Here is a 14,355-nt window from a genome sequence, read left to right as displayed (position 1 = left end):
CTCTATTTCACTATTGTTCAGAGTGGATGTGGTGTCCAAGAAGGTGTTCTTTGAAATTTCCACTGTGAATTTGATGGAATGGTGGAACGAATTGGTGAAAGAAATAAAGCCGTCGAGACTCTCTCGGCTGCCAGTCCACTTCATTTCTATGTCATCAATGAAACCCAACCAACTGAGGTTGGTTATATATATATATATATATATATATATATATATATATATATATATATATATATATATTGGTGAAAGGCAAAGACAACGAGCAGTGATCAATCTCATATACAAAATACAAATTTAAAACCTGGCAAGGTTATTGACAGCTTCTCGTTCCAGTCTACTAATGTTATCCTTTATATGGGTACTAGTATTAGTAGAATTATTATTTCTTGCGGAACTTTGTGAACATTTTATATATTCATCTAGATGTTTACAAAGTTCCGCAAGAAATAATAATTCTAATACTAGTACCCATATAAGGACTGGAATGAGAAGCTGTCAATAACCTTGCCACTGATGATTCTATTGTTTTCAAAGAAGCGGATAAAGGGGGAACAATCGTTATTATGGATAACAATCATTACAAAGAAATGGTTTTAAATCAACTTATGGATAATAATTTTTACCAAGAAGTATCTTCAAATGAGGTTAGAAAAACCATGCGCAAAATGAAGAATTTTACGTCCAAATATACAGGTACTTTAACCGATAAAGAAGTGGATTATTTAACAAACTTCGAAATTAAAACTAGTAACTTTTACGGTCTTCCAAAGATTCATAAGTCCAAAGAAATACAAAACGGAATAATAGGGAAAAACTCGTCTTACGTCAAATTACCCCAACCATCAGATTTAAAACTAAGACCGATTGTAGCTGGACCCACTTGCTCTACGCACAGACTCAGGAATCTGTTGGATGTACTTCTTAAACCACTATGCCAGCTTGTACCAAGCTACATAAGGGATGATTTAGATTTCCTTAGCCATATACCAGATAAGGTTGAGATCAATACCAAGATGGTTAGTTTCGATGTTACATCTTTATATACTAATATACCTCATACTTTAGGATTAGAAGCAATTGTCTTCTGGATCGATAAACACTACAGTGAAATTAATCCAAGATTCTCCAAAAACTTTATCCTAGAGGGATTACAATTAGTCCTAGAAAATAACTATTTCATGTTTGATAACAAATACTTCTTGCAAATAAAATAAACGGCCATGGGAACTAAAGTCGCCCCAACACACGCCACCCTAGTATTAGGATTTCTAGAGGAGAAATTAATTGAAAAAACAGACAGGTTATTTGGAAATCAATTTGCTCAATGCATAAGATCTCATTGGAAGCGATATCTAGACGATTGTTTTATTTTTTGGTCGAGATCGTATGAAGAATTAAAAGACTTTCATGATGTGTTAAATAATTTGCACCCCTCAATTAAATTTACAGTGGAAACAAGCGACACAGAATTACCTTTTTTGGATATCCTTATGATAAAAGAAGATCGGAAAATTATAACAGACATGTACTACAAAAAAAAAAACAACAACTCCGGATTCCCTACATTACCTTCTATTCAATTCTTGCCATCCCTCACATGTAAAACGCAATATACCTTTTAACATGGCGAGACGTGTTTGTACAATTGTCATTAATGAAACCAGAAGGAATAATCGTCTACAGGAATTAAAAACATTTTTATTAAGACAGAAATATCCAATAAATTTAATAGATGCCGCTGTTGAAAAAGCCAAATCCATACCTATCGCAGAACTCCGGAATTCTAGAAGATCAGGAACCCAGGATGAAATTAAAAAACAAATTCCCCTTGTCGTAACTCACAATCCCCGTAATATAATGTACTCTTCTGTGAAACATTGCTTCCCAATTTTACAACAATCCGAAAATCTAAAGGACCTTTTTGAAATAAAAAACATTGTCTACAGCCGACGTCAACCTCCAAACCTTAAAAAATTACTAACGACAGCCAGATTTTCATTTGATGAAGAAAAACCTACAGTTTCCAAATGTATGGATCCCCGTTGTGGCACCTGTCCTTATTTAAAAACAGGAGACTCATTTACTTTTAAATGTGGCAAAACGTTCACTATACATACTAATATGTCGTGCAAATCCAAAAATTTAATATATGCATGATTTGTACTTCCTGCGGAGAAAACTATATAGGTCAGACCGGAACCAAACTAGCCGACCATGTGAGAGTCCACAAACAACAAATACGGGACCCGTCCGTCAGGAATACACCCTGCAGTGAACATATCGATTTATGTGCCAATGGAAACTTTTTAATATTTCCGTTTTATAAAGTTTTAGGAAATAATGAACACTTACGGAGAGCAAAAGAGGACTATTTTGTAAAGTTATTCAAACCTAAATTGAATGTAAATTAATTATTATAACTTGGACATTACATTTCAAGTCATTGCTTTATTTTTGGCGCCTTATTGACTTTAACTTGCACCAATTTAGTATGCTGCCTTTGTGACGTCACAATAACGACGTTTTTTAAAAAACTATACAATGTCATAACAAGTACATTGTACTCTTTTTGTGAAACTTGTTACACTCTGAAGAGCCGAACTAAACGGTGAAAGCGCTAAGTGTAATTAATTAAATGTGGATCATGTGTACTTAGTCATCGTTGGATATATTTTTTCTACTTATTACCTATACCATGGACATTTTGTGCAATTTTAATATATATATATATAAGCACTAAAGTTCCAACACCCGATACCTCAAAGTGTCGGATCCACAACATGGATACAAGGTCAAATACAGGGCCGTAAATTAACCTTCAATTTGGAGGAGGCAGGAAATTAGGCGGGGGTCTGGGGGCCGCCTAGGCCCCCAGACGCTGAGCACATTTTGTGCACACTGAACACGTTTCGTGCAAAATCCTTGATTCTAGGGCCTTCTAAGATGTTACTTGACTAACTCATTCTAAAAGAAAGATTTGGAATGCTTTTTAAGGGAGGTATCATGTTCTTAGTTATTGGAAACAACATAAATTCTAATGAACTTTAAATTTTAATTTTTTTTGGCTCAAAAGTTGGAGGAGGCAGCTGCCTCCTCCGCCTCCATGTAAAATACGGCCCTGAAATACAAAAAATTATACAAAGCACTAAAATGACCAACGACACGAACAACGAGATTGTCAAATTTTCGGTAAATATTTATTATTTATTTATTTTTTTGTATTTGTTACTTACTATTATCTTTTATAAATTATGCATGGTTAAAATAGAATCTCTCTGGGTACGAGTTAGCTTTACTATTTGTCAACGTAATTGGGTTAACTCGTTCCACTTGAGATTAATTTAAAAGTTTATTGTTTTTCTTTTCGGACATTTTGGATCAGCTCTTTGGATGAATAAGGCATGTCCTAATTCGCTCCACTTTTAACATTGATTGGCAAGCCTAAAGGCCAAAAACATGTAGTCTGCGTTGTAAATACGTTTGTAGATTAGTGTAGTTGTAGTGCTAGATGTATTTATATGTAGTTTTTGTTTTTATGCTCTGTTGATATTGACCACATTATGTAATTGTTTTCGTTTGTCCTGAAGAAGGGACGGGTCGTCCCGAAAATTTGACAATCTCGTTGTTCGTGTCGTTGGTCATTTTAGTGCTTTGTGCATATATATATATATATATATATATATATATATATATATATATATATAGGCCTGACTGATAAATACAGGAAGTTAGTCTAAAACAGATTATACCCAGGTACCACTCAGGTGTGAAAATCACAGTCATAACAATTTCAGAAGTTTAGCTAAGTGAGAATGAATCGCTCCCCCGAATCTCTGATTACGAGGCATAAAAATGAAATTGAACATTTGCTTTTCAAATGCATTTATATTCTTGTATTTATATTTAGAATTTTATTGGAAGGGGGTGGGGGTAGACGCGAGTGCGCTTTTAATTTTGTATCACTATCAACAATAAATTTATTAATGCACAGTAAATCCACAATTGATTATTTATTTTACTGTCATAAACATCCGTTCACAGTAAAACAATAGTTGACAATATCCGATTTCAATCAATGCGTTACCGTAACTAAACTGGTACCCTGTTGACCTCGCTTTTATCGTGAAACTTGTTGAGTCTCTATACGTTCGTCTGCACTGACTATATGTCCGCCCAATTTTGGACCAAACTGTCACCATATGTCCGCTTACACTGCATGTCCGCCCAATCTTTTCCTCCAAAGTTTCACTATATGTCCGCCTGCACAATTTATCTGTCTATTCTTCTTCTTTTTTTTTTTAAAAGAACCATCACAATATTTCTTATCATTTCACGGTCATTTGGGTGATATTAGAGACATATGTCTCTGGTAATTTTCTTCGTGTTCAATTTCAAATGCTTTGCTGACGACTACCAAACATGAGGCGTACGTCATAAATCAACATCATATACTAGTGATTACAATTGTCCTCATTTCTCAATTCAGTGTACCTTAGATTAAAACACTCATTCAAATATTGACAAAAATGCTTTGTGAATGTATAATTTTCAGGATTCATGAGACTTTTTATTGAATTTGAATTCAAATCACCCAAATGTTCCGAGTATTTATCCCTAAAGTGATTGTATTTCGTACAAAATGATAGGAAGTGTTTCTCATCCTCAACTTCATTCAAACAGAATTTGCAAAATCTATTAGATCGTGGAATTGGAGGTGTACAGTATCTCCCAAGCTCAATATCGAGAAAATATGCACTTAGTCATGATAGTTTAGCGAGTAGAGACCGGTAAGCTTTTGGTAATGTAAATTTCAAAATATTCTTGCATTTTAAAATCATAATTGTATACTTGACTATAAAATACAATTTTTCCAAAATTTGTTTGGTTTATGCTATCAAATTGATTAGATATTTTATTTTTAAAATAGTTTCTTTAGCTTAAGTTATTGCTAAAGGTATCATAGGAAATCTATTCACACTATACAAATAGGAAATCTCTAAAGAGGAAAGTCCAATTATCTTTGCAATAATATTTGTGATTTAGTCATTCTTGAACTTGAGCTAGTTTTTATGTGAGATAATTTTTCATCCTCTTTAAAAGCACCAATGAACAATGGGTTATTATTTGGGGATGCAAATTCCAAATCTTTTAACCTACAGTAATATTAATTATTATTTGAGCACTGATGTGTAGGGGATATAGACTTAATTCAGAAAGTACTGCAACATTATCAGCTTTCTCATGAACACCGAGTATGTCATTCAAAATAGAATTTTGTATTTTCCCAACAGGCAAGTTTGATTGGTTATCTATGTCAATCTTTAAACGAGTAATCCAGATTTCAGATAAATATGTATCAATGGGTAATATTAAATATGAAAGCCCCATACTTGAACAGAACGATCATAAACAATCATCAAAACGAGTCTGCATTATATATAATAATACATGTGAGCAAGAATTAAGTTTGTTTTCAAAAATCGTCGCAATGTGTCCATTAAAATTCTTATTAAATCTTTATCAATTTGTATGTTTAATGTTTTTTATATACATTTAGGCACTACTTCAAAAATATTGCTAAAAAAAAAAAATGTTTGAAATCCGAAATAACAATGAAGTTTTTAGAGCTATTTTAGGGAAAAACAGTGTGCCAAAAAAAAAAAGTGGAGTCAAATTCGTCTAAGGATAAGAGCTATGCGTGAGGGAGATAATCCTTAATTTTGAAATGAATTTCTAAATTTTATAACAGTAATTAAATATACATCCGTATTTTCAAGCTAGTAACGAAGTACTTAGCTACTGGGCTGTAGAGACCCTCGGGGACTAACAGTCCACCAGCAGAGGCCTCGACCCAGGGGTCATAATGTAAAACTTATAGATCTAGTGAAACGTTGAAAGCGTGGGGATATTTATCTGTCTTTGATGGCTTCGTTTAATAATCTGATAATCAGGTGTCACGGACTGGGGGGTCAGGTGTGGTGTGTATACTACACAGTGCAGATACACCGGAAACGTGCCTAGAGAAGGAATACTTTGAGGATGACACCCCGTACTCTTAATCTGTCATCCCCAGTTAATTGCTTAGAGTGTATAGATATTCGACACGTGATATATATTCGCCTATGAAATAACAGTACCTTCCATCGATAGGCTACCGGTATGATTTTTGTGTTTTTTAAAATCAATCACCCCCGTCAGTTGAAGATAAAGAGGTGGTAAGTAGCATTAAGTATGGTTAATGGTGTTAATAACACTTTTACCTTAAAATATATTGATTGATTAACATGAATTCTCGTGTATATGTTGGTAAACTTTTCTCGAGTATCAAGAGATTTGGTTCTGAGCAAATGGAGTGGCGAGAGCAAAGTTTAACAAAATACTTAGTACATGTTTCACACGTGAAATGAAAACTCTTTGTGGTCTATAACCTTTCCTTATTCTTTAATCAAGATCATCGGCATTTATCTTGATTGGTGCAATTTTGTATTGGCTAGGTTTCAATGGAAGTTACCTGCTTTCCACAACCGGTTGAGAGTACACAATGAGTAGCTTTCAAGTATTAATAGGTTTTTCGTACACATTCAATACATCATCATCCATGTTTCAAGAGTGTCTTTTCAAACGAATTGAAGTTAAGAACCTACTAAAAGTATTCTTTTGGACATTTTCGGGCATGAAAGAAAATACTTCATGCGTTTCGTAGATATCATTTCTGAAAATGATCTTGAAAACAGAGTATATGGTGACCAACAAAAACGTATCAGATATGCTGATAGAGTGATATAAAACTGTCCCTGTGTCTTTTAAATTAACTTCAAGTGATTGATTGCTGGATGTGTCGCTTTGTGACCGAAGCCCGATCACGAGAAGGGTTTGAATCCCCCCCCCCCTCCACGTGCTCAAGTTCAGGAATTAATCGACCAATTTGTGCCAAGTCTCACGGTGGAATTTATATAGAATTTTTTTATTGTTTTTATATTACATCATCAAATGGCTAAATAAAAGCCAGTATTTAATTTTCAATCTTAATTTTTCTTCGAATTGGAGTCTTCGGCGATCTGTCTCAACAGACCGCATGCAAGAAAACAAAAAATGTGGAGTTATGAACTTTAACTTGTATTTTAATCTTGAATGCAGTCATTTTTCATTCATCAATTATACAATAGGCATGCAAGTCCCTCGGACTTCCATCTTCGCTAGCTAAGGGTTATCGGTCCACTCCTCTTCCCATAAATTATGGGGAGCGGAGTGGACCGAAAACCCTTGGCTAGTGAAGATGTCGGACTTCCAACCAATGCAATACGGAAGTTCCGCGTTCCCCAAGAGTTATTTCCCTTTGTCGAACTCTTCTGTAAATTATGACGTAAAATATGATGACAGTGGGTACTTCATGATATCCAGAGTTTCTGAGACCATCCTATCTCAGGGAAAAGGCAACTTTAATGAGTTTATGAGTATTGGATAACAAAATGGCTCAAACAAATATTGTTAATTGCCATCTTTCTTCGATAAAAGCGTCACTCATGTAGAAGAGGAAACGAATAATGATTCAATAGCCAATTTGATGATCTTATTCAAACAAATTATGCTTGCTATGGACAGATGCATACCAGTGATTGATATAAACAAAAGTTACACTTTTAATACATTAATCGTACGTAATCGGTATGTACAATGCCAGTCTACGATATAATGTATACATTGTGTACCCACCATACGTCATAAAATGCGAAAGAGTTCGACAAAGGGAAATAACTTTTGGGTAACTCGGAACTTGCGTATTAAAATCAAATCTTCTCTAACCGTTACACTGGAGATTGGACTTTCAGCATTTCTAATGGCTGAGTCCGAATACGGAATTTGTTAGTCCCGGACTTCGGGCTTGAGGAATCTTAAACCCAGGAAGGTGGTGAATACACATCTATTTTCATAAGTGTTAAATAAATGTTTATTCGGGATATACATACAGTACTTGGCCATAAGTACGTTCCCAACGAAAATTTTCTCTATATATTTCATGTAAATCGTTTTTCAAAATCTTCTCTTGGAGCCAATTTTCCCTCTATGTGGATGAAATAAAAACCATTTTGTTTAGAAATATCAAAAATAACTGTTATGTTTTAAAACAATGTTACGATGAAATATTGCAGAGAGATAACATTTTATTCATGTTAATTTTTTTTAATTCCAAAATTACATATACTTATATAAAATTAAAGTCTCAGCAAGTACTCTCAAGTTAAACTTCTTGTTAAAATTGTCATATCTTTACAATTGATTATTATACAATTATTCTGAAATTATTGGATGATATTGTGAATACTTCTGAGATCAGTGCTTTTTATTTCATCAAAATTGATCAAGAAATGCGTTCAGAAAAATTGTTTGAAAATATATGGTTTTGTATGAAATATATAGTGGAAATTTTCTTTGGAAACTTACTTATGGCCAAGTACTGTACATACGTCATTAGTGACGGAGCATAACAGATACAGAGAGAGAGAGAGTGAGAGAGAGAGAGAGAGAGAGAGAGTACATTATTTATATCACCGCTTTATCTGCCGTTGATCATTTCCGTGATTATAGATTTTTGTTTGAGCTATTTCATTATCAAATACTCATAAACTTACTTTTGTGTGTCTCTACAGTTCGGGTGGTTGCATGACGTCTGGTAATCATCCTTTAGGCAAACTATGAACGCAGCGATAAGCATTTGTACCCAAGTTTGCGTCCCACCGTACGTAAGAGTTCAACAAAGGGAAATAACTATTGGGCAACAAAATGCGTATAAAAAAAATTACACGTTAGATTCCATCTTTCACAAAGTCATCATGGGAAATTTTTTGGTGATGGCGATTACATATATCTAAAAAGGCATCACCTAGAAATAAGATTTTACTACGTTTCACAATTACAGGAAACGTCGGGCTTTTATTTCTGGTTAAATTAGTTGTTTGTTTTTTTAATCTCGTTATTACCATTTATTATTTTGTAATTACGACCATCAATTTATTTCTTCATTCACAATTCACTAGGTTTTCGTAATTTTTTAAATATCTTGTTTTTGGTACATGATATGTACAGTAGAGCGAGATGTTACTGAATATCAAATCATACCTTTCACTCTGCTATCTAGCCCGGCTGTCTATTTTGTATTGCTGGCATGATTGATCACTGTCGGTTATCTTCACCTTTCACGGATACATAGACAGATACCCCTGGGAAAAATCTTCAAGAAAGAGCGGGGGCTGATAATACACATGGGAAAGATGGGATGTGCACCTATTCCGAAACAATTCAATTGATTGATTAACCAAACATGTTGGCATACAATCACGTTAAACAATACGAGATAATATGATAATACACCAAGTACAAACAGTTCATATACATATTTGAATATATATACACACACACATACATATACACACACGCATATATATATATATATACACACACACACACAGATATCCCACATGTAATTTATGTGACATATTAAACTGTATATATGCAATTTATGGTATAGTATATATAATATTAGTAATATAATTATAGCACTCTACTTTTCTTGCGCAATTCAAAACATTCAAATAAAAATTCCCATTACCTTCTAGCATGAACAGCATTAACAGGTTGCATAGTACTTTACAATTGTTTTCCTTTGATATATCATCATTTGAATTATAGATGTTTAAAGGGTAATATTTCTTTCTTATATCTTTATACATAAACACAACAAGACAACCCGATAAAATGGGTGAGGTGATCATCCAGGGGTGCATTTTACAAAAGAACTTACGACCAACTTTACAAATTGGAATTCTCCCGCTTATTGTAAGATAATTCACTCCAATGAAGAAATGATGTTGAAAATTAAGTTTCAGAAACGTTTTAGTTCCTTCTTTCAAGCTAATAACTGTGTAATACAATTTAAGACTTGCGACTTTGTTGTAAGTTCTTTTGTAAAACGGGCCCCTGGACTCTAACTACAACGTCCACGTGCCAGTCAATGATGGGGCAGCCATAGCGAGTTGGTAACATCCGAAAAGCAGCGAACATCGGAGGCCAGGTTGCAGCAGGAAGAACCAAAGAGTAGAGCTAAAATGAAGTGACAATATCGCAGTAACAAGGCGGAATGGAAGAACTTCAATAACGATGTAGATATTATTCTCAATGCATCATTGGCAGGAATAATCGATAAGAAAAATCGAAGGCATTGCAACGATAATGTACAATGTGGGTCTGGACAGATTCCGCACCGAGAACGAGCAATGACCCTGGGGAGCATTAAAAATAGAAGGCAGAGAAAGATTACCACCTTGGGGCGAGAATTGATCGACAAGAGACATTTAGCAAGAACGTAAAGAGTATCGGCAGGGGGGGAGAGACCTGCTCTGGATAAATCATGGGCGAACATAAGATGATCTTGAAAAGGACGGAAAGAAGCGGAAGAAGAAAGAGGAAGTAAATATAGTGCTCTTTTCCTTGCTCGTTCAACAAGGAAAAGAGGACTATTGACTGCCAATCCATCCCAATTTACATCGAGAATTTTCGGCTGCAAAGGGTCCGGAACGTTAACAGCAAGGGGGTAAGAAGTGGAACAACTCTTGAGAGATATGCATTGCGATCCAAGGAGAGGTGAAGATTTAGACGAGTGCGAGAAGTTTACTCAGCCGGACGAACCAGAACATCAGGTCGATGAATCAGAACGATAGCTATGAGAAGTTAAAGATATTCATTAGGAAGGTTAGAGCAGCATCGTCACCAGGACCAAACGGAATCATATAAAGCCTATAAGAACTGTTCGAGGTTGATACACTGCCTATGAATACATCGGAGTGTCATATGGAGAAAGGGTAATGCTAGTTGATAGCTGGCATCAAGATGAAGGAAATTTCGAAGACACTCAATCAGTTTTGTACCTTATCACTGTTGAACATTGAAGAGATCTTTCTAACAATTTTGGCAAAGAGGATGACCACCAATATGTTATCCAACAGGTACATAGACATTGTTGTATAGAAAGCGTTTCAGGATGTGTTGAACATAAAAGGGTCCCGACACAATTTTATTCGAGGGAGGGGGGGGGGGCGAAAGAGATGAAAGGAGATCTGGCAGTCATATGGTTGGATCTAGCCAATGCTTATAGTTTCAGGTCTCATAAACCAGACGTCCCGTGGGAATAAGGGTTAGAATAGATCCTCAGTATCCCTAGATTGTCGTAAGAGGCGACTAAATGGGGCAGTCCTCCGGATGAAACCCCCAAAACTGAGACCCCGTGTCACATCAGGTGTGGCACGACAAAACTCTGTCTACTCAAAGGGCTTAAGCGCCGAGCATAGGCCTAACTTTTGCAGTCCTTCACCGGCAATGATGACGTATCCATATGAGTAAAATATTCTCCAGTGGGACGTAAAATAATATACAACCAACCATAAACCAGTCTAGCATACACTAGAGCGATATCATATACCAGATAAGATTCAAAAGCTGAGTTATTTTACAGACTAAATTTGAGGTACATGACATCATAATCTCATGGCAATGTCCAAGAGGTTACAATCGTCACAGTCTGTAAACTTTCAGTAATCTTATTTTCGGCGGCCATAAACATGATGGTGAAGTGGGTGGGAAAGAGGAATAGAGGTCCATGCATGAGGGTAAGTGTGAGACAACCCTTTGTCAGAGCATTTATGGAAGACATAACAGCCAGCACGAGGATCGTTATTGAAGCTAAATGGACATCAAAGGAGATTGAGTACATCATCAATTGAGGTCTTAGGAAGACCATGCCAACAAGATCTAGGAGCTTTATGTTAAAGAAGGGAAGTTGAGTTGAGAGTTCAAAATAGAAGATATTATTTCATCAGTCTCGGAAAAACTGGTCAAGTGCTTGGGAAAATACTTCAATGACATGCTAAGTGACAAGCATAACGCGAGTGATACCAGCAAGCAATTGGAAAACTGGATGAATACCACAGACAAAAGTACTTTGACAGTGAAATACAAGGCATGGGTTTACCAAGATGGTGTTCTTCCCAGAGTTCTATAGCATACTTCCATACGGTACAGAAGAAGGTCCGTGCAATGGAGCATACAAAAGTGAAGAAGCATGGAATGTGGCTTACTTGGGAAGGAGCTCGACAACAGAAAATGTTATGGAATGTCTGAAACACAGAATCCCCAAAGATTGCAATTTCAATTTAAATCTATTTCTGACATGTTGTCCACCCCAACCAACCTTGTAACATGGGGCATGACAGACGACCCAGACTGCAAACTTTGTGGTAGACCAGCCAACTTAGAACACAACTTGTCTTCGTGTTTATCAGCTTTGGTAAATGGACGATACACACGTAGAGACATGGCGAGATTCTCTCTGTTCTTGCAGATGTGTTGGAAAGGGGAAGGCAGAAACCAAAGGAGACCTGAAGTTTGTCAACTTTTTAAAAGCTGGATAGCAGAATTTTAGAGTTAGAGTGGAAGGAAGCAGACTTTTGGGTACCGTCGGTGATAGGCAGTTGTAAGCAGAACTCATGGATCACACGAAACAGCAGCTACCAACCAGATATGGAATTCCTTCTTTTAGGTAGGTTATTTTGCTGGAACTCACAGTGGCGTTGGATGATAGAATAGAAAGAGCTTATGAACGGAAGCCTGAAAAAGTACCAGGATTTGGTTGCAGTCTGTCAGCAGCAAGTGACTCAGTTGGCCTAAATATGCTTTTGGGCAATCCATATCTTAGTCAGGTAGAAGGGAGTTATATTTCAACATTGAAAATTTACTCTAAATGTACAAAACGTTTTCTATACAGTCCATATCTAGGTTTTAAATAATGGGGTCATATTTCAACATTAAAAAATAATCCCAAATATACAAAATGTTTCTTTACATTATGTAAAATTTTTAAGCACATGTGGTCGTTAGAAAATGGCCCCATTACTGATCAAAATTTAACGTTGATCACTTTTCAACGACCGTTTTATTAATAAAAATTTAACGTTAGATTTTGATCGGGGTCAATTTTTAAGAAATGACCCCTTGAATCATTTTTCAATGGGGTCTCTATTTAATGTTACACCGGCCCATAATAATGTACGGGGAAACTATTCATATTTGCATAATTATACGAAAGCCCTGTTACAACGCACTTTGAAAAATTACGCATAATTTTTTTTTCGCGTTACAATGCAAAACTTTCGCGAATGAATGCTTAACTTTCGTGTTTAATCATTCGTAAATGTTACACATTACAGCACAAAAAAAAAATCAGCTACGAAAATGAGCTCAATAGGCTTTCGTATAATTCATACCAAGAAAAATTGATCAATAAAGATGTACAACAAGAATACCGCAAACGGTACATAATGCTTACATAGGATGTTTTTCTTGTGCTATAATATGTATAACTTTGCTTCAGGTATTATCAGCCATCATGAGGCTGTGACAAACTTTCTTATGAACAAAGGGTCTTAGCTTAAAAATCTAGATTTCCTCAAAATGGACCAAGTTCAACAACCTGTAATTTTTTCAAAAATGGAAGAAAATCAAAATCCTTCCCCAGATGCACATCTTCAATACCCATACAAACATTCCACAAAAATAAGATGGTCCTCACTTGAAAACTGTGGGAGGAGTTGGGCAGACAAATTATGTACCCTCCATAGAATATTAATTTCCAAATAGACTAAGTTCAACAACCTGTAATTTTTTCAAAAATTGTAGAAAATCAAAATCCATCCCACATGCACATCTTCAATACCTATACAAACACTCCACAAAATAAGAAGGTCCTCACTTGAAAACTGTGGGAGGAGTAGGGCGGACAAATTATATACCCTCCATAGAATATTAATTTCCAAATAGACGAAGTTCTACAACCTGTAATTTTCTCAAAAATTGTAGAAAACCAAAATCCATCCCACATGCACATCTTCAATACCCATACAAACACTCCACAAAACAAGAGATGTTTGTAAAACACATATGCCCCCCCCCCCCCCCCCCCCCCATGGTGCAAAATTGAAAAGGGTTATACACGCACATCATTTAATTGATAGTAGTATCATCAATTAAAATATTGAGCAGACAATATCTTCCTATGTCAAGAGTGAATTTACCATGTGACCTAAAAATCAATAGGGGTCATCTACTCCTTATGCTGTACCAGTGTACCAAGTTTGGTGTCAATCAAGCAAATAATTCTTAAAATATAGGAAACAATATTATTACTATGTCCAGTTCAACAATTGACTTTTGACCTCAAAATCAATATGGGTCATCTTCTCCTGAAGATGTACCAGTGTACTAAGTTTGATGTCTTTCAAGCAAAAGGGTTATCAAGATATTGAGTGG

This window comes from Ostrea edulis, chromosome 1 (assembly GCF_947568905.1).
Source record: "Ostrea edulis chromosome 1, xbOstEdul1.1, whole genome shotgun sequence".
Taxonomy (NCBI): Eukaryota; Metazoa; Mollusca; class Bivalvia; order Ostreida; family Ostreidae; genus Ostrea; species Ostrea edulis.
The sequence above is the reverse complement of the archived record's forward strand: the minus strand, read 5'-3'. Positions refer to the sequence as shown.